Source organism: Cetorhinus maximus, chromosome 23, assembly GCF_964194155.1.
Source record: "Cetorhinus maximus chromosome 23, sCetMax3.hap1.1, whole genome shotgun sequence".
In the NCBI taxonomy this organism is placed as follows: domain Eukaryota; kingdom Metazoa; phylum Chordata; class Chondrichthyes; order Lamniformes; family Cetorhinidae; genus Cetorhinus; species Cetorhinus maximus.
Genome location: NC_135901.1, coordinates 53,772,951 through 53,797,684, shown reverse-complemented (window position 1 = coordinate 53,797,684; position 24,734 = coordinate 53,772,951). Strand labels below are relative to the sequence as shown.

The following is a 24,734-nucleotide window of genomic DNA, read 5'->3' as shown; positions in this document are numbered from 1 at the left end:
AGAAAACCATTCCCAACATACTCCAGAAATTCATCTTCCACAGCATCAGTTCTCAATTGGTTTACCCAGTGTACATGTAGATTGAAGTCATCCATGATCAATGTATAGCCTATGCTACATGCTTCTATCATCTCCTGATTAATACGTTACTATTACCATTACTATTTGGTAGGCTATGAATAACTCTAACAAATGTCTGCTGCCTTTTGCTAATTCTTAGCTCCTCCCAAACAGATTCCACATTGTTCTTCCAAACTGAGATCCCCTTTACTAATGCACTGATCTCATCCCTTATTATCAGCACAACTCCACCTCCTTTTCTTCCTTTACTAAACTTCCAGTATCCATGAATATTCAGTTCCCAGTTTTTGTCACCATGCAGCCATGTTTCCATAATGGCAATAATATCTTACCCCTATATCTTACTATTTGTGCCTTTTGATCATCGATTGCGAATGCTGTGCGCATTCAGGTAGAGCACCTTTAATTTTGTCTTTTTAACATAATTCTGCATTCGAAGCAGACTCAATGCTCTGCTTTGTTTCTCCTGCCTTGTAGCCTCACTACTACTTCCTGTTACCCATTTTACTTCCTTCTCATTTTACACTTAAAATAAGGATGACTAGTAAGAATAAATTAACAGTAACTTCACTTTGCGACACTTCTCCTAACTTTACCTTACTTTGGTTTACTTTATGACTCTATTTCACTTTGACTTGATTTAACGTTACTTCCCTATTGTTGGTGTTCCTTACTGAAATTCAGGCAGCTACCTCTTTATAAATGTTATCCTTTTTTTTTATAGTTTTAAGCTATTTAAACACACTCCCTAACAGCAACTTGTCACCAACCAAGTTTTCCTGCGATGTCGCTCTTGGGTTTATTTTCACACTCAGCCCACTGCCCGAGTAGAGGTGCTCCTCACAGGTCTGGCTGTGTCCTCTCCCAGAAGGTGAGACACGTCGGGAAGGACCAGAAGGGAAAGTTTACCTGTGTCACAGCCACATAGGATCTCACTTGTGACTGATAAGAACTGTTATCGAACTGAGGCAGGGCAGAAACCTGATTGGAGGGATTCAAACAGGGAGTTCTCTGAAAAATGGACACGGATTTGGGAGATTACAAAACGTTTCAGGATTTTTGAAAGGAAAGAGAGGCTGGAGATGGGGCAGCAGCATGCAAAGATGGAAGAGTGAAGGGCTTGTTTTTATTTAAGGACGTTGTAACGATGGAAGGTTTAAAGGAGAGAGGCACAGTATCTGAAAAGAGAGAACCATTGACAATGACGGCAAACATGGGGAAGTTGGATGGTCAGTAGTTTAGTGGGAATAGGGTCGATGGAGCAGGTGGTGCACACAGAGGGCATGAGAGGAGATGGGAGAGAAACTGGAGAAAGATGTGTTCAGGGCTCAGACATTGGGGGAAATTTAGAGACAGTTTGTCCCGGTGGGTTAGTGGAAGGGAGGGAAGCAGCAGAGGCAGCTGATCAGATTGTCTCAATCTTAGTGACAAAGAAGCTCCATGAGCTCCTCACAATTGTCGTTGGGGCTGAGGATGGAGGAGACAGGGCAGAGGGAGAGCCCTTCAAAAGGAACTAACTTGTGCTAGCGATATCAAAACGACTCAACACACTGTTTATCGCAAAGGTGATTTATTCCAATTTTACACAGAATCTGTAACTGGGCTGGAGTTTATTAACCTCAGCAGAAACACACTCTTATGAATATGCTTCAGACAAGAATATCATTGGGAACTAAATCCAACCACAGCAGTTACTTGTGAACCCGCTGGTGTCTCAGCATATTGGATAACTGTATGAATACCTTCCCACACTCTGAGCAGGTAAATGGCCTCTCCCCAGTGTGAACTCTCTGGTGTCTCAGTAGATGGAATGACCGAGTGAATCCCTTCCCACACTTGGAGCAGGTGAACGGTCTCTCTCCAGTGTGAACTCGCTGATGAAATGAAAGATGGAATGACCGAGTGAATCCCTTCCCACACTTGGAGCAGGTGAATGGTCTTTCCCCAGTGTGAACTCGCTGGTGTTCCAGGAGGTTGAATGGATCAGCAAATCCCTTTCCACATGTGGAGCAGGTAAATGGTCTCTCTCCAGTGTGAACTCTCTGGTGTCTCAGCAGGCTGGATGAATCAATGAATCCTTTCCCACAATCAGAACAGGTAAATGGTCTTTCCCCAGTGTGAACTCTCTGGTGTCTCAGCAGGGTGCATGAATCAGTGAATCCCTTCCCACAATCAGAACAGGTAAATGGTCTCTCCCCAGTGTGAACTCGCTGGTGTTTCAGTCGGTTGGATGAATCAGCAAATCCCTTTTTACACACAGTGCAGGTAAACGGTTTTTCCCCAGTGTGAACTCGCTTATGTTTCATTAGGGAGGATGAATCAGCAAATCCCTTCTTACACACAGAACAGGTAAACAGTCTCTCCCTAGTGTGAACTTGCTGGTGTCTCAGCAGGTGGAATGACTGAGTGAATCCCTTCCCACACTCGGAGCAGGTGAACGGCCTCTCCCTAGTGTGAACTCGCTGGTGTTTCAGTCGGTTGGATGAATCAGAAAATCCATTTCCACACACTGAACATATGAATGGCCTCTGTCCAGTGCTTGTACACTGATGGATTTCCAGCTGGGATGGGTCATTGAATCCCTTCCCACAGTCCCCACATTTCCATGGATTCTCTCCATTGTGACTGTGTTTCAATAGGTCAGATGACTGGCTGAAGCCTCGCCCACGCACAGAACATGCGTGTGGTTTCTCCCCACTGTGAACAGGGCTCTTAATCACCATATTCAAAATCCAATGGTATTTGGGTTACGATAAATTGGACAACACCGTCAGATCCTGATGTGATGTCGGGTATGTGATTCTGGACTGCAAACCCTGTGAAAATAGTACAAAACAAACAAAGGTGAGTGAGGGAGAACTCACAAAAACACAAAGGCTGGGTGTGAAATTGAGCTCAACGTGTGGGACTGGCATTAGGAAAAAGTGACCATGAAATTTGCTGGATTATCCTAAAAACCCAACTGGTTCACTAATGTCCTTCAGGGAAGGGAACCTGCCTGCCAGTCTGGGCCTACACAACTCTACCAGAACTTTGGCAGCATTTCCCAATCCCTTATCCTCCAACCTCCATAAGGACCAGGGTAGCAGGTGAATGTGAACACCATCACCTCCAAGTCACACTCCACCCTGATTTGTCTGACATCCATTACTAGATGGACAGAAACTTCCTCCATTTAAATTTTGGGAAGACTGAAGCCATTGTTTTCATTCCTCGCTACAAACTCCACTCCCCAACCTTCAACGCCTTTCTGACAACTCTGAGGCCGAACCAGACTGTTCACAATCTTGGTGTCATATTTCACCCCAAACTGAGCTTCTGACTACATACCACTAAGGCCGTCCATTTCCACATCAGTCATTTTGCCAAATTTCATTCCTGCCTCAGCTCAGCTGCTGCTGAAACGCATCCATTCCTTTGCTACCTCTAAACTGGAATCTTCCTAGCCTGCCACAGAAACAATGGAGTCATTTAAAACTCCACTTCCCGTGTCTTTACTCGCACTTTGTCTCGTTCATCCAACGCCCCTGTTCTCATTGAGCTACATAGGCTCCTCGTTAAGCTGCGCCTCAATGTTCAAATTCTTATCCTTGTTTTGAAATCCTTCAGTGACTACGCCCCTTACTATCTCTATCATATCCTCCAATCTACATCCCTCCCAGATATCTGGACACATTTCATTCAGGCCGATTGAGCATCCCTGGTTTTAATTGACTCACCATTGGTGACCGTGTCTTCAGCTGCTCAGGCTATAAGCTCTAGAATTCCCTATTTAGGCCTCTCTTTCTCATCCTTTAAGACTCTCCTTAAAACTTGCCTCTTTGACCAAGCTGTTGATCATGTGCCCCAATATCTCCTCATGTGCTTCAGTGTTAAATATTCCGGTATAATATTCCTGTGAAATACTTTGGAACGTTCTATTCTAATCAGTGTGCTACATAAATGCAACTTGTTGTTGTTGATTTGGACATTTATCATCGCTGAGTGAAAATCCTGTAACTCCTTACCAAACAGCATTGTTGGAACACCTTCACCACAGAGACTGCAGCGATTCAGGAAGAAGGCCCACCAACACCTGACCAACAGACAACTGGGGATTGACAATATCTGCTGCTCTTGTTAGTGACACCAAATACCAAGAATCGAGTTAACAAAAAATCTCGGAAAAAAAGGCACCGTGGAAATAGTTGTTACTAAAACAACACTCTTAAATTGAATGGACGTTTGTCACTCTGTTCTCCCCCAGGATCTAACTCCTTTAACAGCCTCACACTGGAAATTGCTGGGCCCGACTGGGTTGCAAAGTCCTCGGGGGTAATCCCAGCAGCTCCTCCTCCAATTCCACTCCAGCTCAAAACAGATGCAACAAAAAAGACCCCCATTCAACACCCACCCTAATTCAAACCGGCTCCTAATTGGTCTGTCTGTGTTTCCAGACTGGGCTGCATGAAACAATAAAATGAAAGCAAAGCTCTGCAAGACTGGAACTGAAGTTAAGACATAAAATATTTTAAATATCCAGCAGGTCAGGCAGCATGAACAGATTAAGGAACAGAAGTAGGGGCTCAGGTCGCTGACCTGCCTTCAGACTGCACGATAACTCTCGGCGATGGCGGCCGACTAATGACGGGCAATATTCCCACAATGCAATGCGCTCCAGAAACCGCTCTATCTAAAAGTTGTTAACTTCCTGTTGGAAGGTCGGTTGCCGCAATCGGCAGGTGGCAACTATGGCGCCGGGAGAGTCAAGGAGGTGAAGAACTGCAGCAAAATACAGGAGGACGATCACCCGCCATTATTACAGAACAATAAGCCGCGCATCTGCGCTTGCGCACCCACACCAGGGCCGGGACTAACAACTGTCCCGCATCCAGAATCACCGGGACCTGCAGCCTGGAACTGGGAGTGGGAGAAGCGGGAAGAATGAGGAGAAATAATATAATCCAACACTCACAACAACCTCCATTCCCGGGATAGTGAGACAGAGTTTAGAAACACTCACCAACACGATTCCAGTGAAACTTCCACGAGGAAAGGGGGAGCAGTGCCTGTGCCTGCTCTGATATAGCCCCAGACCTGTCACTCAAACCCCTCAACTCCGCCCAGTTCACAGCTCAGCCTACCAGCTTGCAGCTTCCTGCACATTGACCCCGCCCGGCCCAGGTGTGGGACAGTCCAAGGTGAGTCCTTCGTGTAACCAGGACAGTGGGGGAGGGGTGACCTCCCACCCTGTGCTTTGTCCCAAATGGTTCCATCCCCCAAGGCCCACTATACACTGCATGCAGACGGCTGATGGACCTTGGATATCCTCACTGACCTGCACAGTTACACTATGCTGCTCCCCACCCCCGATACGCGTAAACATCTTGTTTCATACAAGTTTTGTTTAAGACTTGTTCAATCTTGTTTAATTGCAGGGCTATGGGGCAAAGGCAGGGACGTGGCATTAGGTAAATTGTCCCTTCAGGGGGCTAATACAGACACGACTGGCTGAACGGCCTCCGTCTTTGCTGCAACCATTCTATGATTCTTTGAATTGTCCCTATCCCGCTGCTCCATTCAAAGTGATTCCCAACTTCTGCTATTGTCCCTGGATCCCTGTTTAATCAAGTAATTCCTCCCCTTTCCCCTGCTCACCCTGTACAGTGTGTGTCAGACTTCCTCCGGACACCTCCCCCCACCACCATCCCGGCGCTATCAACCATCAGCCGATTTCTGCATGTCTGGTTTTAGTTTAAATTTACAGAATTCCTGGATTTAGCTTCAAACTCGCCTTAATTGAATCCAGTAAAACTGAAAAATTTTGTCCCACACAACAGGATAGATTCTTTTGTTTAAAGTCAGAGCGAAAAATGCCGTTACTGTCCTCAATTAAAGTGGCTCTTCATTTCATTCCGCACCAGACCAGCATCTAAAACAGTGAACATTATCCCCCAGACCCTAATATAAAACAGTAAACATTATCCCCCAGACCGGAATACAATACAGTGAACATTATTCCCCAGACCCGAATATAAAACAGAGAACATTATCCCCCAGACCTGAATATAAAACAGTGAACATTATCCCCCCAGTCCCGAATATAAAACAGAGAACATTATCCCCCAGACCCGAATTTAAAACAGTGAACATTATCATCCCAGGACCGAATATAAAACAGTGAACATTATCCCCCAGACCCGAATATAAAACAGCGAACATTCTCCCTCAGACCCAAATATAAAACAATGAGACTGGAGTTTCATGAGACCGAGACTTCTGTTATCGATGTGGCAAATTAATTTGGGACAATCTCTATCTTTACAAACTCTCACAGTCTACAATCCCGACATGAATCTGAAAATGCTGGAATTCCTCAGCAGGTCAGGCCTTCATCTGTGGCAAGAGAAACAGAGTTAACGTGACAGCTCTGTGACCATTCATCTGACCTGAGAATATATAGAAATGTTCATTACCAGATCAAAAGGAGATGCTTTACAGACTTCGGGGATCAAAATTTGAGTTCAACAATTTTCTATCCTAATCTCTGCCCTCATTTGTTCCTTATTTCTTTGAGTCCTAGTTTTCCTTTCTTATTTCTCTCATTTTCTTCACATTGCAATCAGACTGTTGTTATCGTGCCATTCACACCTAATCTAGAAGCAGCTTTTGTGTTTTTAACTGTCCCATTACCACTCCCTTTGACCTTGCATCATGAAACCTTTTGTCAGTTAATCTTTCCCGCCCTACAGCCTTTCATAGACCTTTCTTTCTGTTCCTCTTCCACCGCCCCCTTTCAATGGCTCACAGACCTGAAACGTTAATTCTCTTTCTCTCTCTGCAGATTCTTCCAGACCTGCTGAGTGTTTCCAGTTTTTACACTTTTCATTTCATGTTTTAAGCATTGCAGTAATTTTCGTTTCTCCATTCCAAGCACTCTACCTGACATTGTTAATAATTCAATTCAGTTATTTATAAATTAATTTATCTGTACTTTATGTCTTGAAAACTGATTATTTATTGAGCTATTTATCAGTTATCAGTGTCTTTAAATGTTACAATTTCACAACTCCTCACGTTTTCCTCACACTTCCTGACACTAATATTAATCTTTAGTAATCTTAAATGGAAGGGTCAGCCCAGCATTGACAGACCAGTCAGTTTAACCTCTGTGTGGGAAAGCATTTAGAAGCGGCAATTCAGGTCAAAATTAGGTCACTTGTACAATTTGTTCAGGACAATCGTGTTGAACTAAATTTCTTGAGTTTTTGATCAGGCAACAGAGAATGTTGATGAGGGTAACACGGTTGATGTGCACATGAACTGCTAAACGGCATTTGATACAGTGCCAAGTAACAGGCTTGTCAGCAGAGTTAAAATTCATGGGGCAGAGGCAGCATTGGCTGTGTGACAGGCAACAACATGCATGGTGAACGGTTGCTTTTTCAAATTGAGGAAAAGTATACAGTGGGATCAGCAGGGGTCGGTGGTCAGACCACTGACTTCTTGATATATATTAATGATTTAGACTTGTGTGTGCAGGGCTGCATTTCAAAATTTGCAAACGACACCAAAGTTTCAAGATGTGTTCACAGTAGGGAGGACGGTGATAAACCTCAAGAGGACATAGACACGATGGTGGAATAGGCAGACAGGTGGCAGATAAAATTTCATTCACAGAGGTGTGAAGTGATTCATTTCGGTAGGAAGTACAAGGAGAGGCATTATAAAATAAAGGATACAAGTGTAAAAAGGTGCAGGAGCAGCGTAATCTGGGGCTTTATGTGCACAAATCATTGAAGATGGCGGGGCAGGCTGAGAAAGCAGTGAATAAAGCATGTGGAATCCTGGGCTTTATGAATATGGGAATAAAGTACAAAATCAACCAAGTTAGAATAAACCTGAATAAAACACTGCTTTGGACACAACTGCAGTATTATGTCCAATTCTGAGCTTTAGGAAGAATGTGAGAGTGTGGAGGAAAGATTCACGAGAGATTGGAACTTCAATTAGGCGAGGTGAAGTTGGTTTGTTATCCTTGGAAGGGGAACCGTTTTCTTGCATCTTTTCTGGACCCTCTGTCTTCACTTCCTTCCGAAATTGTAGCCATTCAGTGGCGGTGGTGTTAAAAACTTTCTTTCATGGAATGTGGGCAGGGCCAGCATTTGTTGCCCTTGAAGCAAGTGCTTGCCACACCATTTCAGAGGGTATTTAACAGTAGCCACATTTCAATGTGGATCTGGAGTCACATGTCAGACCAGGTAAGGACGGCAGATTTCCTTCCCAAAAGGGCATTAGTGAACCAGGTGGGTTTTTATGACAATCGACAATGGCTGAATCGTCGCCCTTATTGAGACTCGCTTACAATTCCAGATTTAATAATTGATTTTTAATCCCGCCAGCTGCTGTGGTGGGATTTGAACCCCTGTCCCCAGAGCATCAAGCTGGTTTTCTGGATTATTAGTCCAGTAACATTCCCACTGTGGCACCGTCTCCCCCAATATATATTTTTATTTATTTGTAGCCAACAGTTGAGTATTTGTCAGTATTTTGTTCCATGTGGTTTCTATTCTGAGTTTCAGACAGTTTCTGTGCCAAGTGGACGAGGTGTTTAAAGTTCATTCATTTGCCCCTTTTCCATCTCCAGGTCCGGGAAAGACACAGAGAATAATGTCCCCTCATTAAGTATCTATTGACGAGACTGAGATGGACAATTCCCACTCCCCATCTTTCCGGTGGATAATGGATGTTCTGTTACATTCAGGTTTCTCTATCATTTCATCTCTAATTTTATTGAGTTTTTTTATTTTTATCCCCGAGACCCAGACCCAGGATAACGGCCGCCATCTTGTTTCAGTAGGTAGTAGGGCGCATGCGCGGCCTTGTTGCTGCAACAGTGAGCGGGCGGGGCTTCACGCTCCCGTTTCCCAACAGGTTCCTTGTACCCGGGATAGGCAAACTTTTGGCGGAGGGACAGGGTTTGAAGCAGCTTTACCCACTCCCAGGCTGCAGGTGATGTTTGCAGCCTAGAGGAGTCCATGGGCCATGTATATGTTCAGAGTGAGAGGTTGCAGCCCCAATGGGGCTGATTCACAGCCTTTGGTGACACTTCAGCCCCACAATCCTAATCTCTGGTTGCCCAGTGCAGGGGGGTGGGGGGAGGGGCTGCGGTAAGACAGCGAATCTTTTCCTGTAACTGTTCATGGGCCTATTTAAAACAGGAATTTGTGATCCAGGATGGGTGACACACATGGGGGTGGTCACACTGGCTGCCGATCTCTCTTCCGTGGTCCTGTCCATGCCCGGGTGTTCCTGGAGAGGGAACATGTGGTGTCCACCGGTACGTTTGATACCTTCCACATCCAGTGGGCATCTCAGGGTACAGAGTGTCTCACAGGCACTGGAAACAACATTCTGGTTTAGTTAGGAAGGTTCCCTTTGCTTTTATTGGGACCTTGTAGCTGATTTGAACTTCTATTTGTTTGATTGGACCATATGTTTGGGGAAAGAATGTTCCAAAGAAACTCGAATTGTCTGTTTTGAATTTCTATCCTGTACTTACGATGAAGATTTTTGTAAACTCCTTTTACCGGGTACAAGAGGGAGATGATTTGCAGATAGGAAACTAAAACCAAATATCACATCAAGATCTGACAGTGTCACTCGATTCACCAGGAAACAAAAAAAACATAGAAAATAGGAGCAGGGGTAGGCCATTCGGCCCTTCGAGCCTGCTCCGCCATTCATTATGATCATGGCCGATCATCCAACTCAATAGCCTGCTGCCGCTTTCTCCCAATATCCTTTGATCCCTTTCGCCTCAAGAGCTATATCTAACTCATTCTGGAAAACATACAATGTTTTGGCCTCAACTACTTTCTGTGGTAACGAATTCCACAGGCTCACCACTCTCTGGGTGAAGACATTTCTCCTAATCTCAGTCCTAAATGGTCTACCCTGTATCCTCAGGCTGTGACCCCTGGTTCTGGACTCCCCCACCATTGGGAACACTTCTTCCTGCATCTACCCTGTCTAGTCCTGATAGAATTTTCTAGGTTTCCATGAGATCCCTCCTCATTCTTCTGAACTCCAGTGAATATAATCCTAAACGACTCAAACTCTCCTCATATGTCAGTCCCGCCATCCCAGGAATCAGTCTGGTAAACCTTCGCTGCACTCCCTCTATAGCAAGAAAATGCTTCCTCAGACAAGGAGACCAAAACTGCACACAATATTCCAGGTGTGGTCTCACCAAGCCCCTGTATAATTGCAGCAAGACACCCCTGCTCCTGTACTCGAACCCTCTCACTATGAAGGCCAACATACCATTTGCCTCCTTTACCGTCTGCAGCACCTGCATGCTTACCTTCAGCAACTGGTGTACGAGGACACCCAGGTCTCGTTGCACATTCCCCTCTCTCAATTTATAGCCATTCAGATAATAATCTGCCTTCCTGTTTTTGCTACAAAAGTGGATAACCTCACATTTATCCACATTATACTGCATCTGCCATGCATCTGCCCACTCACTCAGCTTGTCCCAATCACACTGAAGCATCTCTGCATCCTCCTCACAGCTCACCCTCCCACCCAGCTTTGTGTCATCTGCAAATTTGGAGATATTACATTTAATTTCCTCACCTAAATTATTAATATATATTGTGAAAGCTGGGGTTCCAGCACCGATCCCTGTGGTACCTCACTAGTAAGTGCCTACCATTCTGAAAAAGACCCGTTTATTCTTACTCTTTGTTTCCTGCCTGCCAATCAGTTTTCTATCCATCCTCAATACACCATCCCCAATCCCATGTGCTTTAATTTTACACGCTAATCTCTTATGTGGGAATTTGTCGAAAGCTATCTGAAAGTCCAAATAAACCACATCCACTGACTCCCCCTCATCAACTCTACAAGTTACATCCTCGAAAAATTCCAATAGATTTGTCAAGCATGATTTCCCTTTCGTAAATCCATGTGGACTCTATCCCATTCTGCCACTGTTTTCCAAGTGCTCAGCTACTGAATCTTTTATAATGGACTCTAGAATTTTCCCTACGACCGACGGCAGGCTGACTGGTCTATAATTCCCGACATTGGACTGAATAACATTGATCTTTGACTGTGGAAGGAGAAATGTTTGTCTGCCCTGTCTGTGGGAAAAGATTTCAAACATCAGTGTGACTGGAAAAGCACCGAGACACAGACACACCCAAGTGAAAGTGCTCCAGTGAACTGACTGTGGAAGGAGCTTTAACCTGTTACACCATCTGAAAAAAAATCTCACCATTCACAGCGGGGAGAAACTGTGCAAGTGTTCTGTCTGTGGACAAGGATTCAACTGATCGTCCAACATGGAGAGACATGGGGACACCGACACCATGGAGAGACCGTGGAAATGTGGGGACTGTGGGTTAGGATTCAGATCCCCATCTGAGCTGGAAACTCATCAGCGCACTCACACTGGGGAGAGGCCTTTCACCTGCACTGACTGTGGGAAGGGATTCACTCAGATAAGTACCCTCACTTCACATCAACTTGTTCACTCTGACAAGAGACCTTTTAAATGTTCTGACTGTGAAAATTGCTTTAATAGCAGAAAGATTCTGCTGACATATCAGCGAGTTCACACTGGGCAGAAACCATTCAACTGCTCCAAGTGTGGGAAAAGATTGACTCAACTAACCCAGCTCACTTCACATCAACGTGTTCACTCTGAAAAGAGAACTTTTAAATGTGCCGAGTGTGTGAAAAGCTGTAAAAGCAAAATGGATCTGCTGACACACCAGCGAGTTCACACTGGAGAAAGGCCATTGACCTGCTCCGTGTGTGGGAAGGGGTTCAGTCATTCATCCACCCTGCAGACACACCAGTGTCTTCACAAGTGACTCCCAGGGTTGGACTCTGCTGTTATTGCTGCTGTTAATCACATCCAGGACTGAACAATGCTCTTTCCGACAGCTGGGCTTTGTTTCTGCTGATGTTAATAATCCCTGTAACTGGGCTGGAGTGTAGTATTCTGGATAAAGGTTAAATAAATCAGCTTTGTGTCAGACATTGTCGACATATTAGTTGAGGCATTGAATGCAAGAGCAGGGACGTTATGATGGGGCAGTATAAAGCATTAGTTAGGCCACATTTGGAGTACTCTGTGCAGTGCTGTTTGCTGCACTATAGGAAGGATGTGATTGCACTGGAGAGGGTGCAGAGGAGATTCACTCAGGATGTTGCCTGGGCTGGAGAGTTTCAGCTATGAAGAGAGATTAGATAGGCTGGGGTTGTTTTCCTCAGAGCGGAGAAGGCTGAGGGGGTACCTGATAGAGGTGTACAAAATTATGAGGGGCATAGATAGGGTGGATTGGAAGAAATTTTTCTCTTTAGTGGAGGGGTCAATACTCAGGGGGGTATAGATTTAAGGTAAGGGGCAGAAGGTTTAGAGGGGATTTGAGGATTTTCTTTTCACCCAGAGCGTGTGGGCTATCTGGAACCTGCCAGTAAAGCTTACAACCCAAGAATGAATTTTAAAAGAACGACAACGCTTTCATCCCAGAAATCAACTGAGTGAACCTTCCCTGAAATGCTTCTAATACAACTCTATCCATCCTCAAGATTATCCCATAACTATGTTATCATAAGGTGCGAAAGGTATGAGCTGGAACTTGGTCTTTGTTATTTTTCAATCCATTTGCTAACAGAATCTCCCCCTCCCTTCCCCAGATTCAGACAATGATTTACTGAGACTCAGTCTCTCATGGCGGCCTTAAAAGTGGATAAATCCCCAGGCCCAGGTGAAATGTGGGACTCAGTGCCTGAGGGAGTGGTAGCGGCAGGAAACCTCACAACAGTTAAGAAGTATTTAGATGAACACTTGAAACACCACAGCTTACAGGACTACGGGCCAAGTGGTGGAAAATGGATGAGAGTAGATGGGCTTTGATGATGACCACTGCAGGAATTCACCAAGGCTCCTTCGACAGCAGAATCCAAACCCATGATCACTACCATCTAGAAGGATCAGGGCAGCAGATAGATGGGAACACCACCACCTGGAAATTCCCCTCCAAGTCACTCATCATCCTGAAAGGGAAATATATTGCCATTCCTTCACTGTCGTTGGTTCAAAATCCTAGAAGTCCCTTCCTAACAGCATTGTGGGTGTAGCTACACCACATGGACTGCAGTGGTTCAAGAAGGCAGCTCATCACCACCTTCTCAAGCGGAACTAGCGGTGGGCAATAAATCCTGGCCCAGCCAGCGATGCCCATATCCCATGAATGAAGAAGAAAAAACAGGGCATGAGTGATTATTGTGGCCAGTAGAATGAAACAACGTTTTAAATTATCAATACAGTAAGACCTATTCCAGATAAAAATTGTCTCTCAAACATTCAGGAAAGAATTAAACACCTTGAACATATCAAAGTGAGTCAAATTAATTTGAAGAAGGAAATAGAATCTGGATTTAGAAAATATCCACGAAGAGGATGTAGGTTAACAGAGAGCTGAAGAATCTTTAAAGTCTGTGCATAAACTTTTGTTTGAACTAGGTGTAATTACAACATGTCAATAATTTAGAATTGTGTGGGATGATCAGCAGATGGGGAGGATGAATCTAAGTCGATAGTTATCACATTTTAGTGGAAAAGTTTTGACATTTATTCTTGGTAGCAGCTCAAGGGCTTGTGTTGCTGATTCTGATCATTCTAGTAGCTTTAGTATGTTATCTACAGTTTGTCATCAAGAAATTAGGAAAACAAGCTCGTAGCTTAGAAATAGTGAGGTTAGTCAGAAATCAGTTGTGAGAAGTCAGAAAGGATATTCCCTTCTCAAGCTGGGGAGATCTGTGAGAAATAACTGTCTAATTAACCTTATAAAATCTTCAGAAATTTAATAAACATTACAGAAATAGTTCTCTCTCTCTCTTCCTTTAGGAAGAAAGAATCCTGGGTTGATAAACATAGGACAACGTACCCTTATGATAACTCATCGGGATGGTCTCAGTAGTTATGGGATGGGATTTGTAGTAGTGATTGAAGACATTGGCTTTTGTCTTCAATTTTTAATTGGAGGAAATTTCTGCTCATCCAGTACTGGATGTGGGATTAGCAGTTTGATCATTTAGGGACAGTGGAGGAATGGCGAGGGATGGTGGTGAGGTAGAGCTGGGCGTTGTCAGTGTACATGTGAAAACTAACACGGTGCTTTTGGATGATGTCACCGAGTGGCAGCATGTAGATGAGAAATAGGAGGGACCAAAGATAGATCCTGTTTTTAGGATGGGTCAGGATGGTGGATTAAAAGGTGAGAGGGACAGTACCAGAAGAGAGTGAGACAAAACTGTGAATAATATCAGCTAACATGGAGAAGTTGGGTTATCAGTAGATCAGTGAGAGTGGGGTCAGTACAGCAGAAAGTGAGTCTCGTGGACAAGATGAGCAGTGAGAGGACATGAGGGGAGATGGGAGAGAAACTGGAGAAAATGTGGGTTCAGGGTTCAGACAGTTTGTCCCAGTGGGCTAGTGGAAGGGAGGGAAGCAGCAGAGCCAGCTGATCGGATTTTCTCAATCTTAGTGACAAAGAAGCTCCATGGGCAGAATTTTGCCCTTGGCGTGCGGGCTCGGCGGGGGCGAGTGGGGCAGTCGGGAAGCTGACCGCTGCCTGCAATCAGGCCCGGAAGGCAATTTCATACTGGGGGCCAATTAAGGCCTGCGCTGTGTGAAACGTGAACAGCAGTGCTCAGCCCTGCCTGTGCGGGCGGGGGGAGGAGTGCGAGATGGGTGAGTGTGACCTTTGTGCATGCATGTGAGAGTGAGCGATATAATCTCCCTGAGGCAGAGAGCTGTCTCCGGGAGATGGATTGATTTGAAAAAGAAATTAAAGATTTTATACAGGTTATGAAACATGTCCCCTCATATCATATGTCACATGAGCAGGGAGATGTTTTTAATTAATAAGGTAAAAGCAAAATACTGCAGGGCCGTACTTCTTCAAGACAGGCATTCCTGGAAGAGAAGTGGCAGTGAATTAAATAAGATAAAAGCAAAATACGGCAAAATACTTTTGCAAAAAAGCAAAACTCTGTTTGTCTCTCCAGAAATGCTATCAGACCTGCTAAATTTTTCCAGCATTTTCCATTTTTGTTTCATGTTTTTAATTCAAGTGTAAAATTTGATTTGCTTCAGGCGACCTCGTACCGCCCGTGGATGAGGTTTCCTGAAAAAGGTAAAGGCCGCTTGGCCTTTTCGCCCGCCCACCAACCATTAGGTTCGATGGGCAGCGTAAATTTGAATTTAATTAACTTCTTAGTGGCCTTACAGGCTTCTTAATTGTTGGTGAAATATTGCGGGACTGCATGATGACGTCGGGACGCTCGCCCACCGAGCGTAATTTTCTGCCCCATGAGCTCCTCACACTTGTTGTTGGAGGTGAGGATGGAGGAGACGGGGGTGAGGAAGAGCCCTTCAAAAGGAACTAACTTGTGTTTGAGAGATTGAAAACACTTGACACAGGGTGAGTTTAACACAAAGCTGATTTATTGGACTTTTATCCAGGATATTACTCCCTATAACTGACCTGGAGTTTATTAACATTAGCAGAAAGAGACCCCAATGAACATGGTTCAGTCCTGGATGTGATTTCACAACAACATCCAATCACTGTAGTTACTTGTGAACTTGCTGGTGTCTCTGTAAATGGTATAAGCGAGTGAATCCTTTCCCACACCCTGAACAGGTGAACGGCCTCTCCCCAGTGTGAACTCGCTGGTGTGTCTGGAGTTAGGATGACTGAGTGAATCCCTTCCCACACTCAGAGCAGGTGAATGGTCTCTCCCCAGTGTGAACTCGCTGGTGTACAGTGAGTTGAGATGATCGCCTGAACCCAGTCCCGCACTGAGAGCACCTGAACAGTCTCTCATCAGTGTGAACACGTTGATGGGACATCGGTTCCCCGGAACTTTTATAGCATTTCCCGCAGTCTGGGCATTTAAAGGGTTGCTTGTCAGTGTGAACTCGCTGGTGTCTCAGCAGGTTGAATGAGGTGGTGAATCCCTTCCCACACTCAAAGCAGATGAACGGTCTCTCCCCAGTGTGAATTCGCTGGTGTTTAGTGAGTTGAGATGATCGCCTGAACCCAGTCCCACAGTGAGAGCACCTGAACGGTCTCTGGTCAGTGTGAACATGTTGATGGGACATCAGTTCCCCGGAACTTTTATAGCATTTTCCGCACTCTGGACATTGAAAAGGCCTCTCCCCAGTGTGAACTCGCTGGTGTATCAGTAGATTGGATGAAGTAATGAAGCCCTTCCCACACTGGGAGCAGTTGAACGGTCTCTCCCCAGTGTGAATTCGCTGGTGTACAGTGAGTTGAGACGATCGCCTGAACCCAGTCCCACAGTGAGAGCACCTGAACGGTCTCTTGTCAGTGAGAACACGTTGATGGCACATTAGTTCCTCAGAACTTTTACAGCACTTCCCACAGTCTGAGCAATTAAAAGGCCTCTTATCAATGTGAACTCGCTGGTGTGTCTTCAGGCTGGATGACTGACTGAATCCTTTCCCACACTCGGAGCAGGTGAACGGCCTCTCCCCAGTGTGACTGCGGCGATGAGTTTCCAGATCAGACGGGAATCTGAATCCCATTCCACAATCCCCACATTTCCACGGTTTCTCCCCACTCTGAGCGGTGCCTTTTCCTTCCATGTTCAAAATCCGATGATATTCATGTTACGTAAATTGGGCGACACCGTCAGATGCTGATGTGATGTTTAGTTTCAGTTTCCCGACTGCAAATTCTCCTCTTCTAAAAACCAGTGAAACTGATTTAAAACAGAAAAAAGGGAGTGAGAGAGAACCCACAAAAACACAAAGGCAGGTTGTGAAATTGAGCTGAATGAATCTGGGAATTTGTGGGGCCGGCACTAGGAAAAAGTGACCATGAAAACTGCTGGATTGTCATAAAAACCCAACTGGTTCACTAATGTCCTTCAGGGAAGGGAACCTGCCACCCAGTCTGGGTCTACACAAGACTCTGACCCACAAGGGAGGAGAGGGAGAGAGAGGTGGGAGAGGCACGGTGTGAAGGGATACCTACAACACAACAAGAACTTTGACAAAGTCTCCAGAAACCTCAACCTCCACCACCGAAAGGACCAGGGTAGAAGGTGTATGTGAACACCATCACCTCCAAGATCCCCTCAAAGTCACACACTATCCTGACTCGTCTGGATGAACAGAAATTTCCTCCATTTCAATATTGGGAAGACTGAAGCCATTGTCTTCAATCCCCACTACAAACTCCACTCCCTGACCACTGGCTCCATCCCTCGCCCTGACAACTGCCTGAGGCTGAATCAGACATTTATAGGGACATAGGAGCAGGAATAGGCCATTCAGACCGTTGAGCCTGCTCTAACATTCAATCTGATCAAAGTCCTTTTCCACACCCTCCATATATCCCTGTATGTAATTGCTCAACCTGTCATCCATTCCTTTGTTCCGTCTAGACTTAACTCTCCGAACACACACCCGGCCGGCTTCCCACATTCAGCCTCCCTGTAATACAAAACTCTGCTTACTCGCATCAAGCCTTGTTCACCCATCACACCTGTATTAACCGACTTACAAAGCCTCTGGGTTAAGGAGGACCTCAATTTGAAATTTCACATCCTCGTTTTAAAATCCCTCCATGGTCTCTCCCTCCCTACCTCTGTAATCTCCTCCAGCCTCACAGCCCTCCGAGATATCTACACTTCTCTAATTCCGACCTGCTCAGTGTTCCTGATTTTAACTGCTCCACCTTTTGTGTCTCCCCCAGCAGTTGCCAAGGCCACAAGCTCTGGAATTTCCCCCTTAAACCTCTCTACCTCACTTTCCTCCTTTAAGATAATCCATAAAACCTACCTCTTTCAGTGAATTTTTGTGCATCTGCCCTGATATCTCTTCAGGTGGCTCAGTGTCAAATGTTTCTTTCTAACACTCCTGTGAAACACCTTGGTACGTTCCATTACACAATAGAATTAATTCATTACCATTTTAGGGTGGGCAGAATCTGATGGTCAACATAGGCACTAAAGTGGAAGAGAGATGGACTATAGCGCAGGATAAACAACTCCTGAAAGATACTGTGGGAAGATAAAGCTGGGGAGCCAGCAGCACATGGTCAGGGGATGGGCAGCAGTGGAAACCTCATTTAGACACATTTGGCAGAAGGAACATTAAAATCCTAAACATAGTTAAAATACATCCATTATTAGAGACAGAGGAAGTTAGACAATGGCAGAGAGGTGATCAGGGAGGGCAGAGGATGAAACAGAGCAATAGATGGACATGGATTCAGATCCACAGTAAAGGAGTCACGCCAGCCCCAGAGCCATGAAATCTCTCATAGATAACAGAGAACAGCACTAAAAGCCCTAAACTGTTGATGAATAGTCAAAAATACTCAACTCTGAAATAATTACAGTTTTTAAATTTAAAATCTCCTGCTGGATCCCGCAGCTGGAAAGATATCAGAAGCACTGGAGTCAGAGAAAAATCTCCCAGTTGAGGAAATACCCGGGGAGCGGGGTGATGTCACAGTGTAATTGTCGGTGTGTGATGATGTCACAGTGTAATTGTCGATGTGTGATGATGTCATAGACACGAACACAGAACATCCGGGTCTGTGCAAACCAGTGATCACCACACATTGTGAAAGACGTGAGGGTCCTTGAGAAAGTGCAGAGGAGATTTACCAGGGTCAGGGATGAGGGATTTTAGTTGTAAGGTTAGTTTGGAGAAACTGGGGTTGTTCTCCTTGGAGTAAATTGGATTGAGGGGAGATTTGATGGAGATGTATAAGTTTATGATAGGTTGAGATAAGAAACATGAAGATGTTCACATTAGTTGATCATAAAAGGTTTACGGACACAGACTTAAGATTTGAGGCAAGATCTATAGGGGGGATGTGAGGAAAAAACTTTACACAGTGAGTGATTGAGTGATCCGGAACTCAGTGCTTACACTCAGAGGCCGATAGTATTCAGGTCCTGATGAATCAAGTGACTCTGTCAGCTCTTGATGTGATGTTTGGTTTGAGTTTCCCGTCTACAAATCCTTCCCATTCAACATCCTGTAAAAAGGAGATTATAAAAAAACTCTGTCACTGTCAGTCTAGGATAGAAATTGCGAAGAGATAAATATTTCTCTTTGTTTGCGTTTGCTGTGTGTAAATCCTCCCCTTCTAACTGTAACAGGAGTTTCCAAAATCCATCCCTGTCAGTCCAGGATTCACAATATTCTCTCCTCCTGCTACCTGGACCAGGATGACCGCGCATGCGCCCTGCTGCACAGCCGCTGCCCACGGGCCAAGCAGAGGGAGAGACCCAGCCATTTCCGGTCTGTTCACCGCAAACGCGGGACGGTAGTTTTATATTAAGGCTCTGCGGCCTGCACCAAGTGTTTATGAAACCTCCCTGCCCACTCCGCTGGCTCCATTCCTCCCGCAACACCTACTAACTCTGTTATTCTGCTGCAGTCGCCATTTTCTCACTCGGTCGCCGGCTCCGGTCACGGGACAGCACTGCGCATGCTCAGATAGGAGACTGCAATGCGCGGGTGCCAATTAATCTTCGCTGTGCGCATGCGCAAGGCCTTGGCGTTCTGGGTAGAACACATTCTGTTCCGCTCTGAATGCTGGGTGAATGGTCCGCCATTGGAGACCGATATTCTTGCATGTAAAATTATGTTTCATGTTCCGATGATGATCGGACGCTTGGAGAGAAAATTTAAAATTATTAATTCGATTAATAGAACAGTCAAAGTACACGGGCCATAGTACAAAGTACCATAGTTCTGTCCTGGGTGAAATTAACAATGGAACAAACCCCAACAGTTAGAGGTGAATTCACTGGATTCTCAGCAGTCCGGGTGAAGAAGTGATTTTTCCTTCCATACGCCGAGCATTTAAACTCTGCTTTGTCATTCAGAACGTGACTGTTGCGAATTAAATCCTTGGAACTTTTAAAGCTGGATTGTTAACAGGTGGCCAAACTGAGAAAATCCCTGTGCAGAGTTTTCTCCATCAGATGTGACTGCTGCTGTGTCAACTATTAAAGTGACACCTCAGTTAAACCTTATTGATTAAAATAATGCCACTGCGCAAAGCTAATGGAGTTTCCCCAGACAAGCGGTGGTCTAGCAAACGCAAACTGTTCACACTTGTGGTGAGCAAAATGAATTGATTTCAGCGCATTGCACACTTTCACCTGGGATTGAGTTTATCAGTTAAAGCTTATTTTCTACAATTATATTAGCAGATTGAAACATTATTTATCTGCTGGAATGTTGAAATGAGAAGGAAAGGCTGATGGGATGGGAGTATGCTAATCCTCCCTCTGATACCTTGTGAAGTGAAATGATGCCCTGTCTACAAGGAGCACGTGTCCAAGTTTCCCAGAGGGTAGTTTAAACGGTTGTGTTAACCCACTCTAACATAACTAATAGTAACACTACTTTCAACGTTATTAATAAATAATAATTTTAGGAAACTCTGGACACAGTAATGGCTCCTTGTGCATTGTACCCAGTTCAGACTCAGTGAGGGGCAGTGGGAGCAGAGAGGAGAGAGTTTCCTGCTTCATGTTGACACATTGTACCCAGTTCAGACTCAGTGAGGAGGAGTGGGAGCAGAGAGAAGAGAGTTTTCTGCTTCATGTTGACACATTGTACCCAGTTCACACTCAGTGACGGGAGTAAGAGCAGGGAGAAGAGAGTTTCCTGCTTCATGTTGACACATTGTACCCAGTTCACACTCAGTTAGGGGGAGTGGGAGCAGGGAGGAGAGAGTTTTCTGCTTCATGTTGATACATTGTACCCAGTTCAGGCTCAGTGAGGGGCAGTGGGAGCAGAGAGAAGAGAGTTTTCTGCTTCATGTTGACACATTGTACCCAGTTCAGGCTCAGTGAGGAGCAGTGGGAGCAGGGAGGAGAGAGTTTCCTGCTTCATGTTGATACATTGTTGGGAACTGGACAGGGCAGTTCTGATGAATCATGCACCCCCCAGATGCTGATTTTGCTGAGTGCTTCCAGCTTTGTTTTATTACTTTTAAATTTCAAGATTCATCTTCTGCAATTATTATTTTTACAGATCTGTATTTCAATTGATCCCAGGCTTGTTTTCAATTTGTGATTAGTATTTTTTCTGTTTTGTGTATCCATGCACAGAATGTGAGACAGCATTTATTGCCAATCCCTACTTGCCCTTGAGAAGGTGGTAGTGAGCTGCCTTCTTGAACGGCTGCAGTCCTTGTGGTGTAGGTACACCCACAGTGTTGTAATTAGGATACAACCATTCAGAGCCAATAATTAAACTTGGCTCAAATATATTAAGAGGAGAAATGAAAACAAAATGTTACTTAAAAGGTACTGAAACATGATATTTATTCATGTGCTGATATAATACGCGTCTATTTAATTGATTTTTTAACCTGTGTGCGCTGCTCCACCTGTGTTTTCCAATCCATCTTTTGAAGACTCCAGTCGAGCAAAGAAAGCAATCAAATTCAAATCAGCAAACTCGAACTTTATATTCACCCCCTTTCAGAATCAGGTGATTTTTTTTGTGCGAAGCAGACTTCATACAATCCAAAGGAAGACATTTTATTAAATGGAAGTGACTTCCATCCTATCTTAACTGGATATTCTTAATTATCGCGCACGTGTCCTCTGAAGGCTGCGGCACATTTGTAACATTTAACTGTTAAACTCTGAGTTTAAGATCACTGCTCTAAATGGAGAAATCCAACTAAGATGATAGTTGTAACTGTTTGTAAATATCAGGCTCCAGGTCAGTAGCTGGAATTGTGTTTTTTCAAGATTTTGTATGAGTAACACATTGTGACATTTGTTGTGTGACGTTTGACGTGTAAATTATGGACACTGGCTCCAATATTTTATACATATTTGTAAAGGTAAATGCTGCTCTGTTTTATAATGATTGGTGCACTAACTTTCTAGTGTTCGATTTCTTATTTTGAATGCAAAGTTGGGGCTGTTTTCAGGATGAGCTGTTTTTCTAAAGCCGGGACATCTGTACGAGTAATCCAGAGGCCCAGGCTCATGCTCTGAGGACACAGGTTCAAATCCCATCACGTCAGCTGGTGGAATTTAAATTCAATTAATAAATCTGCAATCACAAGCAATGAGACTATCATCAGTTTTCGTAAAAAAATATCTGATTACTCATGTCCTTTAGGGAAGGAAATTTGCCATCCTCACCTGGTCTGGCCTACATGTGACTGATAAATAACAATAAATAAGATAAGTAAAATAAATAAAATAAGAATAAGAAAAAAGTGCGCTAATTAACTGATTTCCTGGTGGTACTTTAACCTGGAGTCAACATGGGTGATATTAATAATTAACACATTCCCATGACATCTCAGTTTACCAAAGTCTGTCCCAATCCATGTGAATGATAAATAGGTTCTCACAATAGTGGGAGGTTAATTTATTAGTGAAATTTCATCTACTGTACCCAATATTTCATGCTGCCATTTATCCATTGATGCGTTTTTGACATCCAAAAGTTTCAGAAGTATTACCAAACAGAAACAGACTGTCACCTCCAACAAGTCGATGTTTAGATTCCCCAACAGAATTAGTCCTAATCTCACAGACCCGCTCTTCCACCACGCTCTTTCTCACCTTGTCATCCTATCACTTCTTTAACATGTTCTTCTATGTTGCCCTGGTCTCTGCTTCAATCATTGACTCTGTCACTATATTTCATAGTCTCCATGGAGAAAACAACTCATCCAACTCAGGAATAGAGCCCAAATGTTCAAGTATCTCTCCCTAGCTGTACTTCCACACACGAGGCAGAATGCCACTGACTGAGCTGGATCCTTTCTGTCTCCTCAGCTCCAATCCTACCGTGTGGAGCTGAACAACAACAATTTTCACTGACTGACATTTAATCCAATAAAACACCGCAAAGCACTTCTCAGGAGCATTCCCAAAGTTTGATCGTGAGCCACCCAGAAGGAGATATTAGGATGGATGGCCAGGAACGTGGTAAAAGGGGTAAGTTTTAAGGAGCATCTTAAAGGAGTGGAGAGAGAGTGGACAGAGGTGGAGAGTTTGAGGGAGTGAATTCTATCACTTGGAGCCTCGGCAGCGGAAAGTGAATGAAGGATGAAAGTGAGATGAGAGCTTAATAGTGAATTGACTCTAACTTTCTGAAATGGTCTGATCCATTTTTCAGAAGTGAGTCAAATCGCGGAGTCACAGGAAAGTACAACGCAGGAGGAGATGGTTTGACCCACTGTGTCTACAAGGGCAGTGCAACTAGTCCCACTTCGCCAGACTTTTCCCACACAGAAGGCGGCTTGACCCACTGTGCCTACAAGGGCAGTGCAACCAGTCCCACTTCTCCACCCTTTCCCCACACAGAAGGCAGTTTGACCCACTGTGTCTGCAGGGGCAGTGCAATCAGTCCCATTTCCCCACCCTTTCCCCACACAGAAGGCGGTTTGACCCACTGTGTCTGCAAGAGCTGTGCAACCAGTCCCACTTCCCCACCCTTTCCCCACACAGAAGACGGTTTGACTCACTGTGTCTGCAAGGGCAGTGCAACCAGTCCCACATCGGCACCCTTTCCCAAAACAGGAGGAGATGGTTTGATCCACTGTGTCTGCAAGAGCTGTGCAACCAGTCCCACACCCGCACCCTTTCCACACATTGCTGCAGATTTTCCTCCTTCTCGTCTTCCCTTTTCAAGGCTGCAATTCATTCTGTTTGCATCATTCCATTAGGCAGTGATTTACAATAAATCACTTTCAATTTAATAAAACACCTTATTGCCTCTGGTACTTCCGATACTCATCTTAAATCGGTGCCATCTGGTTATCGACCCTTCATCCATTTGAAGCAGTTTCTCTTTAATTTCTCTGTCTGAACCTTTCATGATTTTAATCAGCTCAATCACAATCCCTGTTTTTCCTTCTCGGCTTTCAGAAGAACAACCTCAGATTCTTCGGCCTATGAACTAAACTGTACTTCCTCATTTCTGAATTTGAACATGGGTTTGTATCGTCACAACCACGTTTTCTCCATGTCCCATTTGGGGGGAAAAAACAAGATATTTTTTAGCTGAAGAGTTAATGGATAACAGCAGCATTGGCAAAGTTTAGGGAATATTTTCTGGCAGTGAAAGGACACATAAAAAAGCCTGGAACTGTGCAGCAGTCAATATCCAAGGGTGGAAAAAGAGAACATGTTTGACTGTTCTCGATCTACCAACCACTCATGCAATTGTTACATGTATAACTAATTACACCACAGGAACATGTACCAAGGTGAGTTGCAAGATACCCTAAAGCTGGTATTAACAAGCTGAAGTTTCAGTTTGTTGCCACAATAATTGCAGTTGTCCTCATTCCGTTTCTGTTACTGATGGACAGTGATAAGATGCAAGGCACAAGGAATAAACTGACTAAAGGGATGATGCTGCGAGGCCAAATGTGGGTGGTAAAGGGATAAGTTTTTCTGCTTGATGTTCAAACCGGCAGAAATTTCACTCCTGATCAAACAATCACAGCCACTATTTCAAATCAGCACACCAAACCGAGAAGTGTAACTTCCTATAAATTTATATTTCCCAACAGCATGGTTGTTTTTTCACGCTCATTCTGCCATTT

At 44.5% G+C, this 24,734-nt stretch overlaps 1 protein-coding gene and 1 pseudogene across 1 annotated transcript in view; both read right to left on the bottom strand.

Annotated features, from left to right (window-relative positions):
• Positions 1 to 24,734, bottom strand: part of LOC144698562 (uncharacterized) — a 1,040,782-nt gene that overhangs the window by 896,940 nt on the left and 119,108 nt on the right. The window lies entirely within an intron of this gene.
• Positions 1,677 to 15,997, bottom strand: LOC144698044 (uncharacterized; annotated as a pseudogene).